The sequence below is a fragment of the Mauremys reevesii genome, unplaced genomic scaffold (assembly GCF_016161935.1).
Source record: "Mauremys reevesii isolate NIE-2019 unplaced genomic scaffold, ASM1616193v1 Contig76, whole genome shotgun sequence".
Taxonomy (NCBI): Eukaryota; Metazoa; Chordata; order Testudines; family Geoemydidae; genus Mauremys; species Mauremys reevesii.
In genome coordinates, this window is record NW_024100891.1 from 191,964 (window position 1) to 203,533 (window position 11,570).

An 11,570-nucleotide genomic window follows, 5' to 3' on the forward strand; every position below is an offset into this window, starting at 1 on the left:
TCATCCTGCTCACCCCAGGGCAGAGGAGCCGACCAGACCAGAGGACTTCCTTCCCGGCCAGCAGACCTTGCTCTTGTTCAAGGAACTTTGTTTTTCAGTTGTGAGACTCCTGAAAACCATCCTGGCACCCAGTCCCCAGCCCAGCAGTGGGGACAGCCGATGGGCAGCGCTGCAGGGACGTGTAAGAACCTTGCATCCCCTTTGGGTTACTGTCTGCCCCACTATTTCTTCCCGCCGGTCCTCTCTCTCGCTCCCTCGGCTTTTCCGCAACTCCTGAAATGAGCTGCACTGCGCGCATCACCACAGCGAGACGAGACCACCCAGTCCTGTCTGAGGAGAACAGACCCAGCCAGATGGTGTCCCTGACAGGATGTGAGCCTGAGACCAGACCAGGTGTTGTGGCCGACCTGCCAGCCTAAAGCAGCCTGCCGTCCTGTGGTCCAAGAACAGCAACAAACGCTGTATTTCCCCCACATGTCTGTCCTTTCTCTCCCCCACCGTGGGTCTGTCTGGCTTAAAACCGGGAACAACGAATACTCGGCACACGGCAGGGCTAAAGGTGAAATGCCCCCTTTCCTTTTCCTCAAAGAAAGGATGGTCATCAAAATAAGAGACTCAAAAACATTTTGCCTCCAAAAAAGGCTGCAATAAGTTTTAATTCCGGTTGTTTTGCTGAATCTGTTTCAATATAAACACTTGTTTTGATTTTGTTCTTGTGTTTAATCAAAAAACTTTCAGCTTGAGAATAAATACTTAAGCCAGGGCCTCTGTAAAACAACCCAGGCTGCGGGGGCAGCAGATGGCGCTGGAGAGCTGGGAGAGGGAATCCCTGTGTCAAGTCTCCCTTGCCGCCTTCGCTGCTGGGAGGGTGGATGGTCTAGTGCAGGTCCGCACAACATGCGGCCGCGTGGGCTCACTGTGCGGCCCGCGGGGGTGAGCAGGCAAGCGGCGGGGGAGGGGGGCTGAGGAGGCGGGTGGGCAGTGGCGGGGGGGGGGGGGGGTAGGTCACCAGCCTGTGCCCCCCCCAGCCCCGACACCCCCAGATTTGGGAGCGCAGCAGGTGGCTCATCCCGAGGGGCCCCTGTTCCCCCTCCCCCTCCCTAAACGGGGGTTTTGTCCCCGCACAGGGTCTCGCAGCGGCTCCCACCCCCGATTTTTCCCCTTCAGCCTCTCTCCTGCCGCTACCTACAGCAGCTTTACCTCCCCCCCGGCCAGTAAATTTCTGCCCCCCGCTCAGACCCTGGCAGCCCCCCCGCTGCGATTTGCCCCCTTGAGCCTTTTAAACCACCCCAAAGAGGAGGCAGCAAATCGCCAGTAGAAGTGAGGGCAGCGAGAGGGCAGCGGCGACAGCGCAGGTTACTGGGCATGCTCAGTTCGGGTGCGCATGCTCAGTGCAGCCAAAGTAGCGACCCTGGAGCGGTGAGTGTTTCTGTCGTTACAGCCCCTGCCTCCATTGTGAGCCGGGAGCCCGGGCTGAGCCGCTGCTGCTCCCCAGCGGGGTGGGTGCGGGGAGAGCCCTTCCCTAGCGCCGCTCTGCGCCCAGCCGGGGGGACTCTCTGCGGGGGCAGCCCCGGGCTCTGCCGCCACCAGCCCCTGAGCCGGAGCCTGCAGGTGGGGCGAGACCCGGGGGAAGGGCCGGGGCCGGGCGGGAAAGTGACTCTGCACCACCGGCCCCTCCTCGCCCCAGCTCTGCTCCCGGGGGGGCGGGGGGCTGCGAGTCCCAGAGCTGCTGCCCTCCCTGACCCCCCCCCCCGGCTCTGCCCCCCCGAGCGCCTGCAGGAGCCGAGCCAGCTCCGGGGAGCGAACGCCCCGGGCCGGGCCAGGGACCGAGTCTCCCAGCCGAGGGGAGGGGGAGGAGCAGAGGGAGACGGGGGGTGGGGGGAGACTGGCAGGGGCAGCAGGAGCAATAGGTGGGGAAGGAGGCTCCTTGCTCTGCCCAGCCCCATTCCCTGCAGCACCCCGGGGCACATTGACTTTCCTGGGACAAGGTGAGGGGCAGGGAGAGGAAAAGCAGCTCGCGCTGCTGGGGGGATGCGCTGCCCTGGGGACAGTGTCAGGGGGATCCTGCAAAGCAACTTCTTGGATTCTGCTTTTTCATCACAGCTGGAGCGCACAGTGACACAGACAGTGCCCTGCACAATTTCAGTCTAGAGGACCATTTCAGTTGCCCATAAAATTCTCAAATTTCGTACACGGACCTCGGGTCCAATACCGTTTGGCAGTTACTGGATGTAGTGTAGCTGTAGCCGTGCCAGTCCTAGGATGTTAGAGAGACGAGGTGGGTGAGGCAGTATCTTTCATTGGACCAAACAACAATACCAAAATATACAGAAGTTGGTCCAGTAAAAGCAGGGCCGGCTTTAGAGCGATTCCCCTATTCCCAGGAATCAGGCTCTTTGCCTACGAGGGCCCACAGCATCCAGAAGAGGGGCCCCGCACCCTCCGCTGAAGTGCCACCAGAAACAGCAGTACCCGATTGAGCTGCCTCGAATTGCCGACGCAATCTTCGGCAGCAGCTCATTCGCTGCCGCTGTCTTCAGCGGCAGCTCTTTTGAATCGGGCCCTGCACGTCCTAAAGCCAGCCCTGAGTAAAAGATATTACCTCAGCTACCTAGTCTATCTAAAAGCTTTAGGGTAGGCAGTCTCTGTCCTGGATGAATTTATTAATGAATGTTCGATGGGAATCCATGTCTCCCATTTTCAAGAAGGGGCCGGGCAACTGAGAAAATTACAATTTTACCATTTAAAAAAATGTCAATTTTATGCCAATTCTGCTGTCGTAGGAATTTGGACTAGAAATTTTACATTTGACAGAGAAGGAACACACAGTGACCCTGACAGACCAGGTCTACACTAGAAAATTAGTTTGGTTTAAAAATCCACACCACTGAGCCCAGGTCTACACGGGGGGGCGGGGGTTGACCTAAGATACGCAACTTCAGCTACACGAATAGTCAGCATATCTTAGGACGACTTACCTGGCCATGAGGACGGTGGTGAGTCGACTGCTGCCGCTCCCCCGTCGACTCCGCTTCCGCTTCTCATGCGCTGGAGTTGACGGGGAGCGCAATCGGGGATCAATTTTATTGCGTCTACGCTTGATGCAATAAATCGACACCCCCACTCCGATAGATCAATCATCACCCGCCAATCCAGCGAGTAGTGAAGACCTGCCCTCAGTGACATGGCTAAAATGACCTAAGTCCCCATGTAGACAGCATGAAGTAAAAGGAAGAATTTTTCAGTTGACCTAGCTACCACCAGTTGGGCAGGTGGGTTACCTATGCCGATGAGAGAATCCCTCCTGTTGACACAGGTAGTGTCTGCACTGAAGTGCTACATCAGTGCTAATGCAGCTGTGCCACTACAGATATTTAAGGTAGACCAAGCCCTCTGTGTTGGCTGCATAATTTCAGTGTAAAGGGACCTTTTCAGTTGCTTTTAACATGCTCACAGTTATTAGATGGACCTCAGGTCTGATCCAGTCTGGCAAATCCTATGTTCATCTTTAGGGTTGAAAGTCTCCATCCAGGGGTGAGTACTTTAGAAAGTTGGAGGAAAACCATGTAGTTTATTTCTGAGAAAGAGCCAGTGGGGAAAAGTACAACTTAGATAATGTTTTCACCCCTCAGCCACGAGCCGAGAAGCGATATAAAAATATACATTTCTGAGCAATTCTAATGCCTTGGGCGACAAGTTTGACAGAGAGAGAATTCCTAGTTCAAACAGTCTCCTCTCTGCAGTCTGGTTGATATCTGTGTCCAAGTATACATATCCACACAGGCTGACTTTTTTCAATTCAGTAAAATTGGTTTAATGACTTGAGATCCAATCTTGCAAGTTTTTTACACACATGTATGTCTTTGAGCATTTGAGTGGTCCTGTTGTCTTCATTTAATGTCTATTATTGTGAGGGTTTAAAACTGTCTCCATGGATTTAGTCCTGGTGGGAGGGGTCGGGTCTATGCTGTAATTAAGTCACCATGGACAAGAATTTTACGCACTGGAGCTTAAAGTTGATTTTCTCAGTCCATATTCAGACAGCTAAATACGAGGCCTGATGATCAGCCGTGCTGGCCACTCAACCCCAAATTTGGAGGCTCAGCATTTTTGAAATTCAGGCCACTTAGTGAGAGACCTCACTATGGATATAGGAGCATAGCTTTAGGTTTCTCTTTTTGAAAATCTTGGCTCAAGCATCACCTCAGAATGGCAGAGTCTAGAACATTTGTCTTCAGGGGAAGGGACAAGAACGAACTGGGATGTGAAATTGTCTAGAGCCCCTGAAACTGCCCCAATTACCCTTCTCACCCTGCCAGACTTCAGAATAATGCCTATGTTTCACTCCAGATCATCCCATCCCCTTGAGAGACGGGGAAGGGAAATGGCTGCAGCGGAGCTGGTGACCTTCAAGGAGGTGGCTGTGTATTTCACTGAGGAGGAATGGGCTCTGCTGGACCCAGGTCAGAGATCCCTCTACAGGGACGTCATGTGGGAGAATTAGGAGACTGTGACCTCACTGGGTAAGGAATCCTGTCCCCTTGGGTACTAGACGCGGGTGGTCTCTGAAGCATCTGGGTCTGATTCTGTGCAGGGTTCTTCATTGGTCCCCCAGATTTCAGAGGGATCAATCCCTGAAACCCCACAATACATGTGTGAGAGTCTCTCTCTCCTCTGCACTCCTTACATGGAATAGGAGTTTCACAGGTATAATGATGGTGCTGTTCTCCTCATAATCAAGGCAGTCAATTGGGACAAGCTCGCTTTCTCCCACTGTTCCGAGGGCAGGGTCCACCTCTGGGGCATCTGCCATTTCAGGGTTTATCTGCACATGCCTGGTATAAAAGAAAAGGTAGCCCAATGGTTATGGCTTTGGCCTGACATTCAGGAGACCTGGTTTCTATGTCTTTAAGTATCAGGGGGTAGCTGTTGTTAGTTTGTAGCCACAAAAACAACAAAGAGTTCAGTGGCAACATTGGGGTAGCTTCACAAAGGAACAAAGGTATGGTGGTGCTGAGCATTGCTGTGCTTAGAAAATCTCTGTGAGTTACAAAGCATGAGTTAGGGGCCCAAGCAAACTTTATCACTTTGATTTTATGTTTTCTCCCATGTCACTGATAAAAATGTTAAATAGCATAGGAACAAGAACTGATTCCTGCAGGGCCCCACTGGAAACAGAGCCACTCAATGATGATTCCCCATTTACAGTTACATTTTGAGATCCATCAGTTAGCCAGTTTTTAATCCATTTAATATGTGCCATGTTAATTTTCTATCATTCCTGGGTCAAAATGTTGTCTGGCACCAAGACAAACACCTTACAGAAGTCTAAGTTTATTATGGCAACACTATTACCTTTATCAACCAAACTTGTAATCTTACAAAAAAAGATATCAAGTTATTTTGACAGGATCTATTTTCCGAAAACCCCTATTCAGGGGTGAGCTGCAGACGGTTCGCAACGGTTCGCGCGAACCGTTTGCTAAAATTAGACGCCGGACAGAGAACCGGATGCTAAAGAGCCAGGCAGGCAGGGGTGAGCTGGAGCCGGTTCGCACTGGTTCCCGGGATCCCGGTTGTTAAATTTAGCAGCCATTTTAGAACCGGTTGTTCCAGGACAACCAGTTCTATAAGGGCTGCTAAATTTAACAAAAGCTCCGGCTGAAGCTCACCTCCCGCTCCTCTCCTGCTCCGCCCCCTTCTCCCCCTCCCCTGCTTCCCGCGAATCAGATGTTCGCGGGAAGCCTGAACAGGAGGGAGGCAGGCAGGCAGGTAAGCAAGCGGGGCGGGCGGGGCTCGTCTCCTGCCCTGGGGTCCGCGGGGGGCGCGGGCGGGGCTCGGCTCCTGCCCCGGGGTCCGCGGCTGGGTGGGGGGCGTGGGCGGGGCTCGGCTCCTGGCCCAGCGTCAGCGGCTGGGTGGGGCGCGGGCTCGGCTCCTGCCCGGGGTCCGCGGGTCCGGGTCCGGCCGGGCGGCGCAGCAGGGCTCCTGTCCCGGCGTCTGCGGCCGGTCCGGCTGGGCGCGCGGCTCCTGCCCCAGTGTCCGGGTCCCAGCCCCAGCCCAGCTGGGACCCCATCTCCAGGCAGCAAGGTAAGGGAGCAGGGAGGCGTGATGGATAGAGGGCAGGGAGTTGGGGGTGGATTAGTGTTGGAGCAGTCAGAGGGCAGGGAACAGGGAATTGAATGGGGGTAAGGGTCGGGGGAGTCAGAAAGGAGCAGGGGTTGGATGGGGCGGTGGGGGCATTAGGGGTAGGGATTCCAGGGACAGTCAAGGGACAGAGAGAAGGGGTGGTTGGATGGGGTAGGGGTCCCCGGGGTGCCATCAGGAATGAGAGAAGGGGTTGGATGGGGTGGCAAGGGGCAGTCAGGGGACAGGGAAGGGGGGTGGATAGGGCATGGGTGGGGGCTGTCAAGGAACATGGGGGGGGTTGGATGGGACAGGAGTGGGGGGGGGAGGAGGGAACCAGTTGTTAAAAATTTGGAGGGAGGAGGGAACCGGTTGTTAAAAATTTGGCAGCTCATCACTGCCCCTATTGATTTGCATTAATCATAGAATCATAGAACTTAAGATCAGAAGGGACCATTATGATCATCTAGTCTGACCTCCCGCAAGATGCAGGCCACAAAAGCTGACCCACCCACTCCTGAAATAATTCTCTCCCTTGACTCAGCTGTTGAAGTCCCCAAATCCTGATTTAAAGACTTCAAGTAGCAGATAATCCTCCAGCAAGCGACCCCTGCCCCATGCTGCGGAGGAAGGCGAAAAACCTCCAGGGCCACTGCCAATCTACCCTGGAGGAAAACTCCTTCCCGACCCCAAATATGGCGATCAGCTGAACCCCGAGCATGCGGGCAAGACTCTCCAGCCAGACACTCAGGAAAAAGACTTTCAATATCCCAACATTGACCCTCGGTACTAATTACCAGTGGTCGCACGTTATTGACCTATTGACTAAATCACGTTCTCCTATCAAACCATTCCCTCCATAAACTTATCAAGCTTAATCTTAAAGCCACAGAGGTCCTTCGCCCCCACTGTTTCCCTCGGTAGGCTGTTCCAGAATTTCACTCCCCTGATGGTTAGATTAATTACATTAATAAAGAATTAAAGGAGGATAATCAAGTTTCATATCAGCTTCTCCATTATCTTGCTCAGGACTGATGTCAGGCTGACAGACCTATACTTCCCAGGTTATCCTGTTTACCGTTCTAAACACTGACACAAAAGTAGCTTTCTTCCAGTCTTCTGGAAATTCCCCAGGGCTCCAAGACTTATTGAAAATTAACATTAATTGTTCAGTGAGCTCCATAGCCAACTCTTATAAAATCCTTGGATGCTGACTTAAAAATGTTTAACTTTAGTCGCTTCTGTTTATGTTCTCCAGAAATACTAATGGAATGGAAAAAGTGTTGTTGTCACCAAATGATGAGACTATATAATCTGTTTTTCCCACAAAACAGAACAGAAATATTTATTGAACACTTCTGCATTTACTGCATTATTATTGATAATTCTTCCATTTCCATCTAATAATGGACCAATACCATTCTCAGGGTTCTTTTTGTTCCTAATATATTTCAAAAACTCCTTCTTAATGTCCTTAATTCTGCTGGCTGGAGACTTCTGTTTGTGTTCCTTGTCTTCCCTTATCAGTTTCCTTCAATTGCTATCTTCTGATTTATATTCATTATTATCAGATTCCTCTTTCTTCCATTTGTTATGTATTATTATTATTATTATTAATTTTTTTAAATAACTAGACACCTCAGATTGAAATTCAGAAAATTTAGCATGCTAGGTGGCTCCTCAACTAAACTAGGCCATGGGAGATACTCAGCCAAGGAGGTGCTAAGCCCTGCCCCCGCTCCAAGATAGGTGCTGAAGTCTGGGCTGCAGGAAGGCACCTCTTTCTGCTTGGAATTCTCAACTGCCAAGTGTCTTTTCAGCTTAGTTGCTGTGCTGTTTTAGGAAGAAGCTGTGGGGAAGAGCTGCTTTTTCATAATGTTTAGTTCAGTGGGGAAGGTACTAAGCTAGGTTAGGAAGGACCCTGCTTCAAGTGCCCTCTTCTGCTAAGGGGGAGCAGGGAAAATTTGAACTGGCTTCTGTTACTTTTCAGGTGAGTGCTTTACCTCTGTGCTACGGGATATTCCGATGGGAATCTCCCTCAGTCTGTCCTGCTAAGCTCTTCCAATATGGATAACTAATGTAACAATGATGGGTCCAGAGACAGCAAGAGTGAACACCCACATGAGAGGGACTCTGTAGCCTCGTGGTTAGCACACTTTCCTGGGAGACCCAGACTCCAGAGTCTCTGCTTCAATGGCTTTTTATAAGTTGTTTATCCACAGTGGAACAGCTTCAACAGGAGATCCTGAGGGAACAGCACATCAGAATCACTCATAGTCTAGTGCAGGCCTGCACAACATGCGGCCGGGGGGCCATATGCGGCCCGCATGGGCTCACTGTGTGGCCCGCGGGGGGTGAGTCGGTGGGCTCATTGTGCGGTCTGCGGGGGGTGAGTAGGCAAGCGGCGGGTGAAGGAGGGGGGCTGAAGAGGCGGGCGGGCAGTGGCAGGGGATGAGGAGGCAAGCCGGGGAGGGTGGGGGCTGAGGAGGTGAGTGGGTGGGCGGTCAGTGGCGCGGACTGAGTAGGCGAGCCAGAGGGTGGGGGCTGAGGAGGCGGCGAGGGTCAGTGGCTGACCTGTTCTACTGATCTGGCCTGGCTCCCATCCCCTCTCCAAGGGCTGCAGCTGCCTGGAGGTGCTGCCTTCCTCAGTCCCACCTCGTTCATTCCACAGGGCCACTGATTACAAAGCTGTGGGGGAGGGGGAAGATCTTAGTCTACTTCTAGCAAAAAGAAATTTTTCTTTTACCTTAATTATACTACCTTAGGGGCCCGCTATAACATATTACCAAGGTTCAATACCGCTGTTTCAGTGGGGCAGCGCTGGGGAAGAAGGGTTTGTTTCCGTGGGGCAGGTGGTGCTGGGGGAGGGGGAATATTTCAAGGGGGCTGGGCAGTGCTGGGGGTGGGGTTCGGTAGGGCCGAATGGGTTCGGCCCTCAGCTGTTTTCTCTGGAGTAATATGGCCCTCACCGCTTTACAAGTTGTGCAGGCCTGGTCTATGTAATTTCAGTGCCATAGGGAGATTCATGTCAGGGGACGCTAGCTTCATTTAAAATTAGCCACTGGGGGAGGGATCACATGAGAAGAGCAAGAGCCTTCCCAAGCCTAGCAAGGGAGACCCCCTCCCTTGCATTCCCTGAGGCTTCAGAGGGGTTAATTCAGTGGTTCTCAAACTTTTAGACTGGTGACCCCTTTCACACAGCAAGCCTCTGAGTGCGACCCCCCCCATACATCAAAAACACTTTTTTGTATATTTAACACTATTATAAATGCTGGAGGCAAAGCAGGGTTTGAGGTGGAGGCTGACAGCTCACGACCCCCAGTAATAACCTCATGACTCCCTGAGGGGTCCCAACCTCCAGTTTGAGAACCCCTGGGGTAATTTAATTTTAGCACCCTGTGTCTATTCACATGCATGTGCTATTTTGAGCATTTCAGTTTTCACAACATAGGCTCATCCCAGATTCTGGAACAAGCTCAAATGCTCAGTTCGTGGAGTATGTACATAAGCTTTACTAAAGACAAACCCACAGTAACCGTCTACAGTTTGTGAGGGTCCCCATGGAGCCAGTCTCTAGGAAACAGATAACTGCATGGAGGTTAAGTCCATTAATGGCTATTAGCCAGGCTGGGTAAGGAAGGAGTGGTGTCCCTAGCCTCTGTTTGTCAGAGGGTGGAGATGGATGGCAGGAGAGAGATGATTTGATCATTACCTTTAGGTTCACTCCCTCTGGGGCACTTGGCATTGGCCATTGTCGGTAGACAGGATACTGGGCAGGATGGCCTTTGGTTTGACCCAGTATGGCTGTTCTTATGTTCTAAGCTAAATGAACCCAAAGTTATGGAGACAGATATGAGTCAAGGAAGCCAGCAGAGTATCAGAAACCTGGAAAAATCTCTGCCTGGATGGGCTCAGGTGTTTGGTCACAAGCTGAGGTGGTTCAAAAGTTTTGGATTTTTTTTTTTAAGAAGAAATTTTAATTGTTTATTTAAACAAGCAAAAACACCAAGCAGCACATATTTGGCCACACACTACAGAAACCCCAAACAAAGTTCAGGGTTTGGCAGACTAATTTCAGCTTTTCAATAAAAACCACAACAAATGTTGAAGGAAAACAGACATTGTCCGTGATTTTTTCTGCTTTTTAAAACCCTAGTTTTGATCCAGAAAAAGTTTTGATGGAAAATATTTGTCCAACCCTTTTAGTGAGCTTTATGCCTTTTAGCACTAGCTGATGCTGAGAACCAGTGATACCTTGTAAAGAAGTTTTCTCAAAACTGGGTTTGTGCTGAGATGCGGAAGGTTTATTTTTCCCAGGGCCGCCCGTGGGTGCGGAGCAAGTGGGGCAATTTGTGCCGGGCCCCGCAGGGACCCCCACGAGAATATAGTATTGTACAGTATTGCACTGTTTTTTATGGAAGGGGCCCCTGAAATTGCTTTGCCCCAGGCCCCTGAATCCTCTGGGCGGCCCTGGGTGGGAGAGGGCTGTGCTGAAGGTCCTGATTAAAACCCTACTGATGATGCAAGTGGGGGATCCAAGGGGCTCATGACCCCCTGCCCTTCCCTGATTGCAAAGTGAGAGGAGGGAGTTCTGGGTAGATAAAAGGGGGCTTGAGGAGGTGCTGATTCTGCATCCCTCACCTGGTTGCTAAGGGGCCCGATCCTGTATTGCTTAGGGACCCCCCCCAGCACTCTTAACCTCCCCCTCCCCGCCCTTTGCAGATGGAAGCTCCCTTTGTACCAAAGTGCAAAGACCCTGGCGACACGAGTAACTTTGACAACTATGAGGAGGAGGAGATCCGGGTCTCAACCACTGAGGAGTACGCCATGGAGTTTTCTGAGTTCTAGGACCAGCGGCCCCCCCAAGAAGGGTGCATGCGGAGCGGGGGGGAGTTGGATTTTGGTTTCATAGATAAATTAAATCTATATAGCCCTGTGGCTAGGTCTCCCCCCCAAATCCCCCCTTTCCACAAAGAAGCTTGAGAGTCCCATCTAGAGGGTGAGGATATCATCCACCCCGCCCTGGGAAACACGTCTGTGTCCTCCAACAACACTTGTTTCACTGGAAAAAAACAAAAGAACCCCCCACCCCCACTTCCTACTTAACAGTGTGCTTTGTTGTTAACATGTTTGAAACAATTACCAATAAAGTTTAAAAAAAAAATCAGACTGGCATGTGGCTGTTCAGCTCTAGGGGACAGTTGTCGTTGCTGTGATGAGCCGGGAGCTGTTCCTCTCCCTGGAGGCCCAAGGAGTTCAGGGATGTGGCCTGGGGGTGGGGGATGTCGGCGACTGCCATAAACGGTGCCTGAACTCGCCTGGAGTTGAAAGCCCAAGGGGACGAGTGGCGGCGCTGAAATGGGGCGGTGGCGTGTAGTCGATGGATAAACGGGCATCCCAAGCAGCAGCGGAGAGGTTATTTTATTGCTGGGTCGGAGGGGGGGGGC

General features: G+C 51.8%; 1 long non-coding RNA gene across 3 annotated transcripts; it reads left to right on the plus strand.

Moving 5' to 3' along the window:
• The first annotated feature begins 804 nt into the window (after window positions 1-804).
• Window positions 805-11,290, plus strand: LOC120394728. Of its 3 annotated transcripts, none has more exons than XR_005592387.1 (3): window positions 805-933; window positions 4,351-4,523; window positions 10,846-11,290. It is a non-coding gene; the product is annotated as an uncharacterized LOC120394728 (long non-coding RNA). The 3 variants fall into 3 exon arrangements; XR_005592386.1 differs by lacking the exon at window positions 805-933 and adding an exon at window positions 1,359-1,419; XR_005592388.1 differs by lacking the exon at window positions 805-933 and adding an exon at window positions 1,471-1,611.
• Window positions 11,291-11,570: the final 280 nt, after the last annotated feature.